Here is a 17,388-nt window from a genome sequence, read left to right on the forward strand (position 1 = left end):
AGCGCGCGTTAAACACCCGGCGCTGAAAATCACTGCCAACGGCATGAACCTAGCACACTCCACCGCTTGCGAAACTCCACGTAGCAGAACTCGACGAACTCCGCCCAGCCTTACTAAATACAACCAAACATGCATACCAAGCGTGAGAACATTCAAGCAGCCACTTACACTCACTAAATGTGCTCCTAATTTACGACCGGCATTTAGCTCTATTTTCTTTTCGTAAAACGGCATGGAGACGGCATTTTGTGCTAAAAATATTGCTAAATTTGCTGTTGGGGTAGAATTTTCCCCCAACTGAATCAGGCATCTAGAACTATTTTCTTAGCTCAAAATGCACCCTTGCGCTCAAAATGGAACTGAGGATGCATTTTGTGCTGAGAAATAGCCTTAAATGCAGCAGAACACAAATAGCAAGCACCCTCCTGCTGTTGATAAAAGTGCTCTTGCAGTAGGATTGTTACCCCGAATTATGGTAATTCTGTGCTAAACAATAACGAGCAATTACCAAAATGACCACGTTTACCCCCGCATCAATAAAATTACAACTCGGCCTCATTATGATACACTAGAGGGCATATTTTTAAATAATTCATACGCAACCAAAGATGCTGCACTGCATTGCAAGAAAGGGAGACAGCCAAACATTGGCACATCTGCTAACATATGCCCTTATTTTTGTCTTTCCCTGTGCTAGCGCACTCTGGGCTGACATGTGCCAACGCACATACCCTTCACCCAAGAATTTGTTGTAATGGCATGCGTTGTAATGGAATGCGTTGTAATGGATGTTGCGGAGTAAAAATGCGTTGTAAAGATATGTGTTGTAAAAGTTTCGGAATCTTGAAAAGGCTGAGGAAAGTTCTGGAACTGCTACCCACGGAGGCCCGTAAAACCTTGGTACATGCATTGGTGACCGCAAGGTTGGATTATGCGAACCTGCTGTACCTGGGGGCACCTGGGAAAAGCTTTCGTCGCCTTCAAGTGCTGCAGAATGCGGCAGCACGTCTCATCCTCAGGCTGCCCAAAAGGGCGCCCTCGCGGGAGGCCTTGCAGAAACTACACTGGCTCCCTGTGAGGAGCCGAGTAGAGTACAAGGCCCTCTGCACCTGCCATCGGATTCTGAATGGCAGGGCACCCCGACCATTGCAGAGCTTGATTGAATCCTATGAACCTGCTTGAGCGTTAAGATCTGCGGGTGGGGGACTGTTGAAAATTCCCAAGGTAAAGAAAGCCCGCATGGGAGGCAGATCGTTCAGGTACTTAGCGGCATACCATTGGAACAAACTTCCAGTGGGTCTACGTTTGGAATCTGTAGAATCTAGGTTCCGCGCAAAATTAAAAACTTACCTGTAAGTCAGATAGACTGCCCGCCCCTCAGCTAAACTCCCAGCTTCCACCCCTCTCACCTTAGCGTGGGGACACGCCGGTGTGCGTAACTCAGCGCTCTATAAATGCCCCTATTATTATTATTATTATTATTATTATTATTATTATTATTATGCTTTGTAACGACATACATCCGAAAGGGGCCCTTCCAATACAAACTACTATGCTTTGACATAGTTTAACACTTTTCTAACATCATCCGTGTGCTTTTTATGCAACAAACATATAAAGGTAGAGACATTAAGAGAAGAGAAAAATGTTTCCCTAATGTTACGCATGCCTCTAGGAATCCTACATTTTGTGCTGAAAATCCCCATCTACCATTGTTAGATGATAGGGATTTGTGCCAAAATCTATGGGTTGGTGGATGGGAATGTGCATGTATCAACCATGGTTGGTATGCTGCCTTGACACCAAGTAGAGCAAATTACTGCAAAGTACTACTCTGCGGCTACTTACCAGCATGAAACTTGTTTGGTGCTGGATGTATATCTCAATATCAACACTTCCCACCGATTTGTGTCACTTTTGTGACACAAACCTAGCTAAAAGTGTTGATCGATTTGACTCAAGAGCCCTGCTTATTTAAGACACTGCCCAACACGTTTGCTATGAAACACACAGTAAGAAATTCTGTAAAATACATCGAAAGCTCACCCACTCAAAAGGTCTGTGTACTTTATCACTGCTGAAAGTCTTTAACACACTTTTATATTCCCATGCACTTTACGTGGAAAACTTTACAGGCTGCAAAGGTGTTTGAAATGCACCCCGGCTTAAATGGATGTCTCCTTTATAAGACATAGATCCTGTTCTTGGATCCATTGGATCCCTTACCCTTATCTTATGGATGCTATACATAGCCAAACACTATGGGCCACTCCAAGATCTAAAACCGATGACATAACTTGGGAGTGTTAATGGGCAGTGACTACTTCTTAACATCTTAAGTGAATGAAGTTACAAGAATTTGTGCCACCATTTTAGACAATATTGTGAAATCCTATCTTTCCTAGCCCTTAATATGAAAATATAATTGAATGTCATGAAATGTACTTCCAGGTGGATTACTGAGTTGCCATCTATATATATATATATATAGCCCCCTAATAAGGATGTTCCAAATCACAATGACCACAACACGAGGTGGTGTAGCTCATATTCAACCTGAGAGGATAAGATAATATCACACCCTTATTCTAAATGCTACACAGGCTCATAAAAAAAACATTTGTCCCATGTTCACAAGCCATTGTATGGTTGCACGTATGCTTAGTTCCTTAACATCTTCCAGCGGTACCAATCTTGCAGGAGCCTGAAGTCAGCCTAAAATAACTTCTTGCCAGGTACTCTTACACATACACATGATTGGTGGCAGATCACCCTACATACAGAGATCTACAATATGAAACACCCTTCCTGTTTTAGATTGGGCTTTAGATCAACTTGCTCATGACTGCCTGGTTTTCTCTTCTTTGCTGTTTGTTCTGCCCTGGATCTTTTATAGTTCATCCTCACTTTTGATTGGTTCAGTGTATCTTTCCATTACTAATGTGAGGAAATAATTTTTCTTTGCGGTTTTTAACCGATCCATGATTTAGCAATCCATGGGCGTGCATTTCCTACATTTGTTTCTCTCTCTCTTTCCTCCTTTCACCTGTCTCTTGCCCACTACTCTCTGGTCACTGCTTTTGGCTTCATCAATGCTTTTACAATTGAGCTGACATTGGAAAAGATAAAAGAGGCGGCCAGTCATCATAGAATGGCATTTTCTCTACTTCCAAGATGGCCGAAAATAATGTGTAGCTGTACTGTGACAGCCATCTTGGAGGTATCAAAGAAAATGTTGCAATATATCCAAACTTGTTTTTCTAAATTTCCAAGATAGCCGCAAGGATGCATCTACCTCACATGTCAACTTTACCATTGTCTGAGACGAGTTACAGGCACTTGTATTTATAATTTTTTTAGAACAACAGCATTTCAACAAGATATGCTATAACCAGCAACTAAAACGTGGGACATAGGATCATTGACAGTTTGAATAATTAACATATAGAGGATATTGTGCCTAATACATTGTGAATGATGTTTAGAAGCAATTAACCCTCAGGGTAATATTGACAAAGTAAAAGCAGGATTTGAACAGGGGCGTAGCTTGGTCAGTAAGATTGAGGGGCGGGGAGCATCATGAGCTTCAGATTTCCAACAAACACGCTGCTGTATAATGTTAAAATACACTATACAACAAGTAGGGCGCACGAGCGGGGCCTAAGGGGGAGGGCAAAGGGAGGGGACTGCGGAGTGGTAGAAGTACTGAGAGAAAACAGTATATTTTGTAAAATAACTAAACAAATGTAGGACTATCAAAACAGTGAGAGAGTCAGATAGTGTGTTTGCATTTTTGTCTGTCTGTATGGGAAAATTCCTAGTGAAATCCAAAAGACACCTCATCATACCCGAGGGAAAGCTCCTGCATCCAACCGTTTAGGGGTGTACACCCGAAACACCGCCCAGAAGCTACGCCCCTGGATTGAATAGCACCAGGGGATGTCTGTGACAAGAGATAACAGAGCGGGAGTAAATGGATTTACGTATGCTAGTTATCCTTCAGCAGTTCCTTGTTGTTAACTGTTCAATCAGGTTTGTAATGCTCGACTACTCACCAGTGAGGGTCTCATGGCGCTGTGTCTGTGGTTGGGCTGGGAGGGTAGCGGATCAGACATGGAGCATCATTCGGAAAGTCTGCCGGGCATCCTCATGGTAAAAGGGACCGCCTGCCTAATGTGCGGGGGTCCCGTGAGTGACATTAGGATGCGTCCGCCATAGTGGCGGGTGCATCCTGCATTTTTAACATTGCGGCGGGAGGTGCTTCCAGCACCGCCCGCTGTAATACCAAAACTGCATGTCGTGCATGTTCATGCACAACGTGGCAGGCACCGTGCGGTGCCTGCCGTGTTGTGCATGCATATGAAGGGGGGTACCATAGGTACACCCACTGTGCCCCCCCAAACCCTCAACATCCTGAGGGCCCGCAATAGGCCCCCAAACTCAAAAACCGCATGCCTTTCTGTGGCAGCAACACCGCCACTGAAAGGTTCCCTCCAGCTTGCATCCTGATATAGATGGCGGTGTTTAGCAAACACCGCCACCATATGAAACCCTTTTCCGCCCGGTCGACTTGTCGACCGGCGGGAAAGCGGCAGCCGGTCTTCCCGTCCGCCGCGGTCTCCCCGCCATACTAATATGGTGGGGGGAAATGGGTGGCGGGCGGGCTAGGATGTAGGGCGGATTGCCACCGCCATGCGGGCGATGGCGATCCGCCATACATCCTAATGGACCCCTAAGTTCTGAGTTCATCAACTGTTGGCAACTTTCATCATTTTAGCAACATTTTCACTGAGTAATGGCTAATCTCAGGGTAAACGGGAGGAAAAAATATTAAAATGAACCCCAGAAACAAAATAAAAACGTGAAATGCCGTCCAGCCCCCTTGGACCACACATGGGTGTCAGTTGAGAGGGTCATGGCCGGACCGTAGTAGGAATCAGGCAGCCGGAATGAAAATGGAATTCAATTCTTGCTTATATGGGGTTGGCTGTCAATAGACATTTACAGGCACCCACATGTGTTATAACAGTATATGTTTGTGCTCTTATGTTCTTATGCTCTTTGAGAATTTTATTCTATAGAAATCAATCCAGTTCTGTTTATAAAAGAAAATAATGTATATGCAAAGTAGCTGTTTGTTAATATGTAGGACAAACACGCAGACATTTGAAAGTGCTGTCTGCTGTGACTTTTACACAACTCGGCAGCTTTCATTTCATTGACCAGAGAGGAGAGGCTGTGTCAGGCTTCGCAGGATGCGAATCTATAACATGCACCTTGCACAGAATTCTATGCAGTATTTGCATTAATCCGCTGAGTTGCCCCACCCACAGAGAAAGCCTTGAGGCAGCCTGAATATTGAAACAACACCCCGTGGCTCAGGGAACTTCAGCTGATCAGATCCCCTGGCTGTCAGTGATTTCTATAAAGTTCTGCGTGGCATTCTCAGCTCGCAAAGCATTCTGGTCGCTTCCGTTTCCTCATTTTCCATGGCGGAAACAGTAGGGCGCGAGCCAGGAGTGAACAAACGTGCACAGGATGAATCCCTAATCTTCTGGGCCAGAGTTATGCTGTCAACAGTGCTAGGCAGCCAGCCTCTGCGCGCGGACAGGAGCAGCTCTGGAGAAAACCCCAAAGACAGGAAAGCGACTGAACAGCTTCACCTCTCAGACACCTGAAGTTAGCCGGATAATCATTCCAATAAATGTCCGCTTATGATCCAGGCTTCCATCAACAGAGCCTCAGAAGTGGCCCGTGCAGCCTGCCGGAAATCTGCAATATATGGGCCTCGCCTGCCGCTGCCAAAGTACAAATATCTCCGCATTCCCATAAACTTGAAAAGCAGCCTTCCGCGGATTCGGTGTTTGAAAGATCTCCAAGATTAAAACAACATTTGAACAGGACTGAAACAACATAAATTAGTGCTCGGTTCTTGGCTGAACTGAGTCCTGACACAGTGGAATTTTGTTAAAATTGAAAAGCAGGAGGCGAATGCCCTATAGATGTGGGTTTGAGGGGCTCAACCTCTCACAGATCTCACCACAACAATCAGAGACACTCCCCAGAAGGGATCTAGTCTACATCAGAAATATCTAGGCCTTCCCTCCACCTTCACATGGGATTGTTCTGCAAAGTGAGTTCCAGGTGGAGAGTCAAGACTTCTGAAAACTGCCAATCCTGCAACCCTTGGCCTCCTTCCTTCCAGCCAAGGCCTGTTCCTCCTCTCTCCCACTTCTAGAGAGCAAGTCTAACCAGCCTGCATCTGATACTCTTGTTTTTTATTTTTATTTTAGAGTTTTATGTATCGCGAACTAGACCTGAAGATATTGGGTATCAGAGCGCTTTACATAGCACCAGTTTCGTTACATGAGGACACATTCATTTTTTGTGTATTTAGGGACTGATTTAGAAGTTGGGGGAGGGGAACTCTGCTCACAAACGTGATAGAAATCCCATCTGCCGTATTACCATCACATTCTATCCTATGGGGATCGTAATTCGGCATACGGGATATCCGTCACGTCTGTGATGGAGTATTCCCTCCGACCACTTCTAAATCAGGCCTATAGCTTTGGAGTCAACAATATGCAAATGGCAGAGCTAATGGCAGGACTACTTTATGCCCAGTTCGGCAACTTAGAACTCAAAACTGGTCCACGTAAGAAAATTGTAGGAAAATTTAATTTTAGGAGGTTTAGTCATGGTGAAAAGAGCAGTAGAGATAATATTGTGCTCCGGCACTAGCAGTAAATGTAACACTCGCTGCTGTATCATACAGGAACATTACCATTTGCAAAATATGAAAAAAGGCTTTCAGAAAACTTTAGGTTGCACCTGCTATAAGGATCAACCATTAATGTTCTTGAATATATACCTTTATGTAGGATCAGCATTTCAAAGACAGAGGATGAATGAACGCCAGAGAGGACATCTTCGCCCCCACCTCGTCTTCCCTGTTCTCCCTTTCTTTCAAGGCCTGTCTGCAGGAATTCTCTTAGTTTGGCTCAAGAGTAGCACCCAAGAAGGCATACTCTGCCCAGATGAAAGTTTGACGGGCACACTTCAAACCGAAAAAGGGCACATTCCCTTCATAAAATCAGTGGTGAAGCATTATCCACCCGTGTGCTTCCACCACACTTCAACTGTAGTCCAAGTTATCTAGACCAAATTAAAATAATCTCATCCAATGGTATCTTGAAGACTGAAGCAAATATTTTCCGGTAGTCGTAAAGCCATCAGTCCTGTTTCTTTCACAACAAAGAGGAAACTATTGTGTTGCCTAATAAGAGTGTTTAGACTGCAATCTCCTGCTATAGCAAGCTTTTCCAGAAGGACCAGATCAATGTGAACTTTTCAGGATAGCCTTTGGTAATAAGTACATTTAGCTAATGTAAACACCTTGCAAATCTGGAATGGATCCAGCCCTTCTGGACTTACATTAGACTCCTGCATGTGATAGGCATCCTAATATCTTCTTACACACCTCAATGCCTTATCTACGTTGTGTCAGCCACCCTCAACATACAGCTCAACATCAGTGGGGTCCAACATATGACCAGGATGGCCCGAATCATGCCAGATATTTAGGAGACCCACATAAAATACATGTACAATCAATGAATTTAAATGGAGCTCACTTATAAAATCAGTATTTACCCTGAGAATGTGGCATGCTTTCAGTCCTCCTGGACCTTTGTTGGACATCACTGTTCTCAAGTGTAGTATCCTTTGTATAGTTACTATCTGGTGAAAAGAGGCAGGCATGTTTGGTGGCTTAATAGAGATGTCCTCTACCATGCTGTATGCCCAATGTGGAGGTGGAGGTTGTGACACGCGGCTGCCGTAGAGATGTGCCACAGGGCAGCACTGCTATGTGACACATCTTTGGTTTGATTTGATGGTCTGGAGTATTGTAATATTAACACAAATGCATGACACTGGTTCAAGCACCGATGATGGTGGACATCTGTAAATTGTGCACAATCAGGCATGGTAAAGAGAACCACAGTGACCCCGCAAACTGTTGTAAAAATTGAATATTATTTCCTGTGTTATTCACTCATGTGAAATCAGGAATGTCAGCTGAGAGGATAATGCGAGTGAAATTGCCAGTACGTCACAGCAAGTTTGAATGTCCGGCAAGGTGCCAAAACAGGAAAAGAGTCCAAACAGAAGGTCAGACCAAGGTCTCAAAGCATAGGTTTGCTTTTGAAAAAAGTAAAAGTAATGGCCCCCACTTTTGGGGAGTTCTCCAACATAGTGTGTGGGTCAATGTTTTGTTTTTACTGTCTTTCACTGCCAGCTTTTACCTTGCGGTGACGTACAGCGACATAAAAGCCATCTGACCGTCCACTCTAAGGGGCATGTTATCAAGTGGCAGCGATAATTATCGCTGGCAGTTCGTAGCGAGAACTAATTTATCACCGTCTACCGCTAGCAATTATCACCATGCTATTGCTGTATCTACAACGCATAGCGCAATGGCGATAATTTTCCAGTGATTGCGGTGTTTTCCATGGAATATTGCTGGTTTTCCAGCGATGTTCCATGAAAAACGGCGATAACCTTGCTGTTACGACCTTGTGGTCGTATCAGCATAATCCACCCCCATTGTTAGGTATAGGTAAGTGAGCATTTTAGCAGACGTTAGTTTTTGGCGAAAAACGCGGTTTTCGGCAAAAACTAGCGTCTGCTAAATTGCGCGTGACTCCTTGTAAATATCGCGATGTACATCTAGCGATATTTTATAAGGTAGTCCTTCAGGGGTACACCCAGTGACGCCCACTTTGCATCTCATTAGAGATGCAGAGCAAGGCGTCGAGAAAATGGGTGCTAGCATGCGCTAATGCATGCTAGCACCACCTTGTAAATAGGGCAATGAAAATATCGCCGCTTTAGCAGCAAAAAGTGCAGCTAAAGCGCCGATACTGCCCTTGTTACTATGCCCCTAAATTGGGCAGATGGTCGTATTCTGTCGGGCTGTCAGCGAAGTATGTCGGCAACTGAGCCAGAACAGGCAGCGTTGTTGATGTACTTTTCGGTCCACCCACTTCCAAATCAGGAGGGCAGACCACGAGTTTGGCAGAGAGGGAACTCCGTATTTGTGACGGGGTACCCTCTCCACAAATCTCTAAATCAGCCACGTGTTCCATTGTCGCTGTTGTGAAGGGCTGGAAGATTAGCGCTTAGATACCTCTGGGTGATAAGGCGCTTTACAAACTTATAATAACATAACAAGTGTGGTCTAGGTGAGTTGGGTGTTCAGAATGAGGTTTTTGGCTGCTCTAATCTCATCACAGAATGCAGACGTCTGCAGAGAGTAGGATCGCTGGGTGTAGTGAAGGCAGTGTTGGATGGAACAATAATTGAAGGAGAAGTGGTGTAGGGTAGCGATAGAACGGTTTAGATTAATAATGAATGATGCACGTGATGTAACGAGTTGTGTATTCAAAATGTGACTAATTTCTATTTGTGTAGCTAAGTGAGATTTTGGCACAATTACACAAAAATACAGAAACAACGAATCCGGCACTTAGTACTACTTTTAGTTCTACTTTAATTTTCAAATGAGCCCCCACGTACGATTTGGATGCAAGGATGCATTTTGTATTTCTAAGTTGCACATGACATGAATGGTAGCCGCTCATTAATATTATTCGTGGGCGCTTGCAATTAATGATGCCTATGATGTTAACACTTCGTATGTCCTAAATATGCCTAATTTCTTTTTGGGTAACCCAGTGAAAGTTTGGAAAAATAACACAAAATTTCAACAGCGAAACCGGCACTAAGTACTATTTTTCGTGCTATTTTTCATGTGTTTTGCGTCCTCACGTTTGATTTGGATGCAAGGATGCATTCTGTGGCCCTTATTTATGAGGCCTTGCGTCAGTTTTGCGCCGCCGGTGCGTCACTTTTTGTGACGCACCAGCGGCGTACAAAATGCTCCTTGTTGCGCCATATTTACAAAGTGACGCATCTAGGTAGATGCGTCACTTTGTAAACCCCTGAGCCATATTAAACCTGCGCCAGGTATAATGTATGCAACGGGGCGTATTGACGCAAGGAAGGGTCGTAGAAGTGACGCAGTGAAATCTATGAGATTTCACTGCGTCACTTTTAGGATGCTGTTGCGTCAAAATCTTGCGCCTGCCTCACAGCAGGCGCAAGACTGACGCAAGCCCCTTCACATGGGGCTTTCCCCATGTGAAAGGACGTATTGCTGGAGATGCGTCACTTTTGTGACACACTCCAGCAATGCGTCACTTTTGCGCTTACAGATGCGTCAGAAATACTGACGTATCTGTAAGTCCTTGCGACATGATGCGTCATACATTAAATATGACGCATCATTGGTGTTGCAAGGAGTGCGCAGTGAAAAGTGACGCATCGCTGTTTTCACGCAGCGATGCGTCACTTTTCATAAATGAGGCCCAGTATTTTTTTATAGCCGCTCACGTTCTGTTAATTAACCTTATTCTTATGCTCCTGCAATAGGATTTTCCGCCAACAGACTGAAACTTCTGTGATGTGGTGAAATGGCGTCATTTTGAGCATTTTGTGTAAAAGGTGTAAAGTGAGGTGCCGGGAATGCAGCATAATACAGAAGTAGTGACACTTTGGCCTGGGCCGAGTGCTGGGAAGGCAATGGACCTACCTGAAAGTGCTGCACTTAAGGAAGATAAGAGGAGAAGGATGGCCGAAGGAAGAAATAGATAATGTGGAGGCGAGAGATGCTGGGAGGGGCAGTGGGTGGAGGAAAGGAGGAGTCGTGTAGTTCGGGAATGGACCCTCCAGGAAGCAGGATCACACAAATGGACACTGGGAAGATAGAGGGTGTTTCTGTCTATACTATACCATCCATACCTTGCTCAAAGCTGCTGTGTTTCTAAATGAATCGAAGGGGCTGGTCTCAAGAGCGGTGTAGGTGGACTGCATTGAAGGAACAGCGTCCCAGAGAAGCCTGAAGGGTAACAGGACCCAATGGGCTCCACCTAGAGGTGGCAAAGGTGCCCTCCACCTGAAGACACATATTTCCAGACCGTCCTGTGATGGTATGAATCCATGGTGTGAAGAGAAAAGGAGGAGCTGTCCCACATTTCATCAGAAACTCAAATACTTCCTCAATTCAGCTAAGTTTACATTTCGTCACCAGCATTTTACCTCATTAATTCCTTATTTAACTTAGTTTATCTTAGCAAATTTCCTTAGGGCAATAAACCCCCTGGACAATCAAAGCTGATCACATGTCCAATGTCTGTTTCAGAGTACATGTGCCTTGTTCACAGCGCCCACCGTCCCATACTGATGACTAGGTTGGGTAGGATGATGGGACATGAGAGGACTAGCAGAAGCACAGAGATTGATAAATGGACCTATTGAGAGAAAGTGCACCATGGGTTTATCATAGTTAGTAGTACAATACTACTGGTTAGCATGTTGCGGTGCACGTGGCGGGGAGGCGGCTGTACAGTGGTTTGGGGAGCGGGGAGCAGCTGGATGTGTTTCCTGTTCCTCATAAACTTTACTATATTTACTGCTGCCTTCTGCTCAAGAGCTCAACGTAATAAAACTGCAAACAGTGCATTATTACAGACCCACTAAATGAATGCTTGGGTACATTTCATTACAACCAATTAAAATGAACACAGGTTTAATTAACTAATTACACGTTTTCATTCTGGCGAGGGACCGAGAACTCACTATTCAAAATTATGTCTCCACTTCAATAAAAAACAGCAATAAATCATGTACCAGGCAGAACCGAGGCAAGACGGCCCATTGATAAAAGCCCAGAGCCCTCCCAAAATTGAAGATTTTCCAGTTTTATCAACTATATACCAAGATTCTATACTGGTGCGCCAAGGAAGATGTTTGTTCACAGTAATTCCTACCTGAAGTTCTTTCCCCCATTCTGCCTTCATGTATAGCTGTCCTTTGTCAGTCTGTCCAATGAAGGGCTTGCCACCCTGTCCTGGTTCAGTTCCACCCGCCCCATTTCTGAAGCACGTCTCTGAATTTCACACACCTCACTTCACACCTCCCATAAAGGACTTGCCTAAGAGTTTTGTGGAATCGAGGGGCATATTACCAAGTAATAGCGATAATTATCGCTATTGCTTGGTTAGCGTGAAAAAATTAACGCTGAGCTGCAGCGATTTTTATCGCAGATAAAATTTGGTATTACCAAGGTTTATCGCCAATGCGATAAAAATCGGCCGCAATGCATGAATATCGCTGAAAAGTCAGCGATATTCATGCATTAGCGAGCTAATGCTCTTAGCCATGTTATCTACCTCCCATTGGATAACATGGCTAAGAACTGCTCAGGGCAGGTGTTAGCTTTTGGAGATATTCGCGCTTAGCGCGAATATCTTCAAAAGTTGGTAATAGGAGATAGCGATGTTAGCGACTGTTTTAAGTCGCTAACATCTTGGCACGCCCACTTTGCATGTCATTAGTGATAAATATCACTGACATGCAAAGTGGGGCCCAAGATGGTCGCTATCTCCTAGTAGCTGTCGCTAACTGGTGTTAGCGACAGCTAGGTAATAGGGAGATAATTTTATCTCCGCTTTCTTGGCTTTTAAAGCCAAAAAAGCGGAGATAAACCCCCTTGATAATAATCCCCGAGTTCGATATTTACCACTCTGTCAATTCCATGGTAAATTACCACCGGGTGCGGTGTTTACCAGGTGTAAAATATCTTCCCTGTGAGCTTCCATCTTGGAAATGAATCATTACACGCAGAATCAATATTTAAGACACCAATTCCTGCACTTTTTGCCTTTTTGCTGGATCTTTTCCCCTGATAGGTTTCTGCAGGTTTTACCTCCTGAAATACTTCGCATGAAAACAACAACAAGGGTGTGCAAGTTACCAGGCAACTCAAAGGTCTATCGTTCGAAATCACAGGGATTGCAATGTAACCCCCTGTTTATAACCAGAGGTGTAGATCTAACTATAACCAACTCCCTACCAAACCTGCACCCCTAAAGGGTGCCCAGGAGCCCCATGTGTACCAGGGCCGTTCATGGTCGCATCAGGGTCATGGAGCACTATATCAATTCTAATGCAACACAGCACTGTTTCATTGCTAAACTGGAGCAGAGTTGGGGCGGTTGTGATGGATATAGGGTTGTTGTTGCAGCACCTGGGGGCATGGATGAAGAAGGCCTGCTCTATCTCGTTTTACACACCGTAGTCTCAACTCTGATGGCATCATGGCTGTGATGTGCTGAGAGCCACCGGAGATGGAGAGCTTGGGCCATCAGAGGGAGGCAGAGGAGGTCCATGCATATGGGGTACTTCTTCAGGCTATGGTTTAGATGTACTGCTGCGAGTAGGATGCCCTTTAGGGGGGCAGCGAACACTCTGGGAGACCAAGGTACATGGCTTTGCCACCACCCAGATGTAACAGAACAAGAGCTCGAACAGCACTCATGAAGTCACTTTCTGGAAGAAAAAGTTTCACTTTCTATGACAGAGAGAGCTGGACTTAGTTTTTAGGTCGAGCATCAGCGAAAGACCGGCCGCAAGACGGATTTACTCCTCCTGCCTCCTCTTCCGGTCTGAACGCGGCCCCGCCACCGTCACAGGCAACCTTGCCTGACTTCCGGTGCAGCCGCGGCGGGATTCCGGGGGCATTTTCTGCCACACAAACCTTGTTAACTTTGCACTCAATGCATTTTTCCTTTGGCGCTATGCGATATGTGCGCCCGCTAGACGCATAGGTCTAGCCGTGCTTGCATTTGCACTTTGCTTTACACACTCGGTAGAGTCAGACTTTGGCATTACATGCCTTGTGCGCTTAGGCACACCCGAGCTTTCCCTAATGCCAACCGTTCTCGGCAGATAGACTTTTCTGCATATGGCCACCACTAGTCACTTCACGCCCCTTCACTTGAGGTCTTTCCACGGTACGGGACTTTGGTGTCCCTCCTGTGTCCCGCTCCCACTGCTGGGCCCTGGGGTAAGCACAGTCGCAGACTAGTCTTCCCCCGGGGTCTTTCGCTCAGGATAGGACAGGCAGGGGAAGGAGAGGAGTTTAGGGGTTGGGTATAAGGCGCAGGGGAGGAAGGGAACTTACTCTTCCTGCGCCTGGCATCATCGGGAAGGTAGAAAGAAAGGGAGCTCAGCGTAGGGACGATTATACATAGTTTAGCTAGAGATTTTGGGCTTTAGGCCTGTACATTGTCGTCGGGGGCTGTTTCCACGGCAGCCGTTTTTCCTGTCACGCCGGAAGCGTGAGCTCCAGCTCGATGTCGGGCGTGTCGTCCGAGGAGGTCTGGGCGGCTTTGCTGCTACTGGCGCGGGCTGGCCGTGAGGACTTGCTGCAGCCAGGTGCGTTGGGCCAGCGTGGGTGGGGGACACGAGGGTCATGCGCGGGGCATGCGCGCGGCCTCGGCCGGGGTCAAAGCTGCGGTAGTGGCATGCCAGGAGGACGAGCCAGACACGCACGGGCAGGCGGTTGATCGGAGGGGGGGAGGAGCGCCCAGGAACCTGGTGAGGGGCGGGAAGCGTAAGAGCCTGCCTCCGCGGGCCTTCCCTCCGATCGAGTTCCTGCCTGGGGCCTCCGGGGCTGCAGTGAGGGGTGCGGGCCCTCCAGGCCAGCTGCTGGGGCCTGAACACGCGCCGGTTGGTGCAGGGGATGGGGTGGAACAGGGGGCTAGCCATATGCGGCCCCCTCTGCTGTCTGTGGGAGCTGGGGGTGAGGCCAGGGACACCGAGGCAGAGAGGCAGGCAGAGGACCCCCCACCTGGGAAGGGCAGCAATGAGGAGACTGTTCTGTGGAGACAAGGACATCAAAGTGATCGCACACGGAGGTATTCGACTGGAGGAACCGTTCATTTTTAGGGACAACGGAGTATACTTGTCACAGTTGGGAAATGCCTATTACATGATGGAGATGAGAGATGTAGTGAGCAAGCTGTGGAACGAGGCCATCTGGTGTTGCAGGGAGTGAGTGCGGGTGTGCTTGGTGCGGGCTGACAGAGCTGGGTAGGAGGGGTGGGGCAGGGAACCGCCCTACAGGGGGTTCCCTGATTGGCGGTACTTTGAAGGGACAGGGGGTCAAGAGCAGGCACACCCATCCCTTGGGGGGGGGGGGAGTTCGAATGGCGGATAGAGGCATTACTGTAAGGACACAAGGAGCGGGCTGGATGACAAGTGATTGCTGGGCATGAATATGGTATGGTATGGGGCATGTAGGGGTTTGTGATGAGGTGGGACGGGTGAAATGAATGAGAGGGGAGTGTGAGTGGGGGTTTTATGTTATTTACCTGTTGATGTTTATTATTATGTATAGATTACACAGCCTGGTCTAATAAAATGGCCTTTTACGCGTGGTCTGTTTATTGCGCGATGGCCCCCCTCCGCTCTTCATGTCCAGCTCTTCCCTCTCCACCTTGTATCACTTGCCATGTGCGCCCAAGCACATCTCAGACACCCTAACCTCCCAAGCTTCCCCGCCCCATCGTCCGATTTGGCTATACCTTTCCCCCTGGCACCACTGCTTGTGTCACTGCCAGTGTCCTCACCCGGCCTCTACCAGGTTTGGTTCATATGCTGCTCGTACCACCCTCCATTCTGTAGTGAGACCCTGGAGTGCCCAATTAAAACAGGCATCCCCACGATAATATGCTTGCGTTTCCCCCCTCCCCCTTGCGCTCTTCACGGTCCAGGCATGCATGTCTCATGCTCCACCACAGGGGGCGGAGTTTTCCCACCCACCGCTCAGACAAGATCGTCAGCATACAAATCTCTTGCACCCCTACCTTTCTTTTCCTTTCACATATTTCCTTCTTCCCCAAAGACCAAGTGCATACCAGCCATTATCAAGGCGGCCCATGCAGCCCACACTGCACACTTCCACCTCCATTTCCTTACCCAGGATTGTGATATTATGGTACGTACGTGTCCCTGTTACGTACCACCTTTATGTGCATACTGTAAGCCTGCATATTTTGCTTCGTGACAGTTAGGCGGAGGGGCCCTCAAAAGCCACAGCTAACCCCAGAATATGGTGGGGGGACTTAGTTTCTCTTCCTACTCACCGGACATATACCTTGTAAGTCCAACCTATGCACATACTTCACGCACACCTCCCATGCAATTTGACTACTTTCCTGCATAGCTTTGGTACCATGATGCACATGGTGGTATTTTATCATATTGATGTTCATGATATTTCAGGCACTTAACCTGATCCAGGACATCTATGATCCCTTGATTATTCGTATCAATCAATCAATCAGTGACACTTATAAAGCGCGCTACATACCCGTAGGGTCTCAAGGCGCTGGGGAGGGGGGGTGCCGCTACTGCTCGAACAGCCAGGTCTTCAGCTTCTTCCTGAAGGAGCTGTGGTCTTGGGTCAGGCGCAGGTCGGACGGGAGGGAGTTCCAGGTCTTGGCGGCCAGGTAGGAGAAGGACCTTCCTCCTGTAGTCGCTCTTCGGATGCGGGGGACGGTGCGAGGGCGTGGTTGGCTGATCGGAGGTGTCGTTTGGGAGCGTAGAAGTTGACTCGGCTGTTGAGGTAGCTCGGGCCTTGGTCGTGTAGGGCTTTGTGTGCGTGGGTGAGGAGGCGGAAGGTGATTCTCTTGTTGATGGGGAGCCAGTGAAGGTCTCTCAGATGTCCGGAGATGTGGCTGGATCGTGGGATGTCGAGGATGAGTCTGGGTGAGGCGTTTTGGATCCGCTGGAGTCTCTTCTGGAGCTTGGCGGTGGTCCCGGCGTAGAGGGCGTTGCCGTAGTCCAGTCGGCTGGTGACGAGGGCCTGGGTGACGGTCTTCCTGGTCTCTGTGGGGATCCACCAGAAGATCTTCCGTAGCATGCGTAGGATGTTGAAGCACGCCGAGGAGACGCTGTTGACTTGCCTGGTCATGGAGAGGGAGGAGTCCAGGATGAAGCCCAGGTTTCGTGCATGGTCTGTCGGTTTGGGTGCGGTGCCCAGGGCGGGAGGCCACCAGGAGTCGTCCCAGGCGGAGGGTGAAGAGCCCAGGATGAGGACCTCCGTCTTGTCCGAGTTCAGTTTCAGGCGGCTGGTCGTCATCCACTCGGCTACCTCTTTCATCCCTTCGTGCAGGTTGGCTCTGGCGGCGGCGGGGTCGTTGGTCAGGGAGAGGATCAGCTGGGTGTCGTCGGCGTAGGAGATGATGCTGAGGTGGTGTTTGCGTACGATGGCCGCGAGGGGGCTCATGTAGACGTTGAAGAGGGTGGGGCTCAGGGATGATCCTTGGGGGACGCCACAGATGACTTTGGAGGCCTCTGACTTGTACGGTGGTAGGCGGACTCGCTGTGTTCTTCCGTCGAGGAAGGAGATGATCCACTCCAGCGCCTTGTCCTGGATTCCGATGTTGCTGAGGCGCCGTATTAGGGTGCGGTGGC

The sequence above is a fragment of the Lissotriton vulgaris genome, chromosome 2_1 (assembly GCF_964263255.1).
Source record: "Lissotriton vulgaris chromosome 2_1, aLisVul1.2, whole genome shotgun sequence".
NCBI classification, from domain to species: Eukaryota; Metazoa; Chordata; class Amphibia; order Caudata; family Salamandridae; genus Lissotriton; species Lissotriton vulgaris.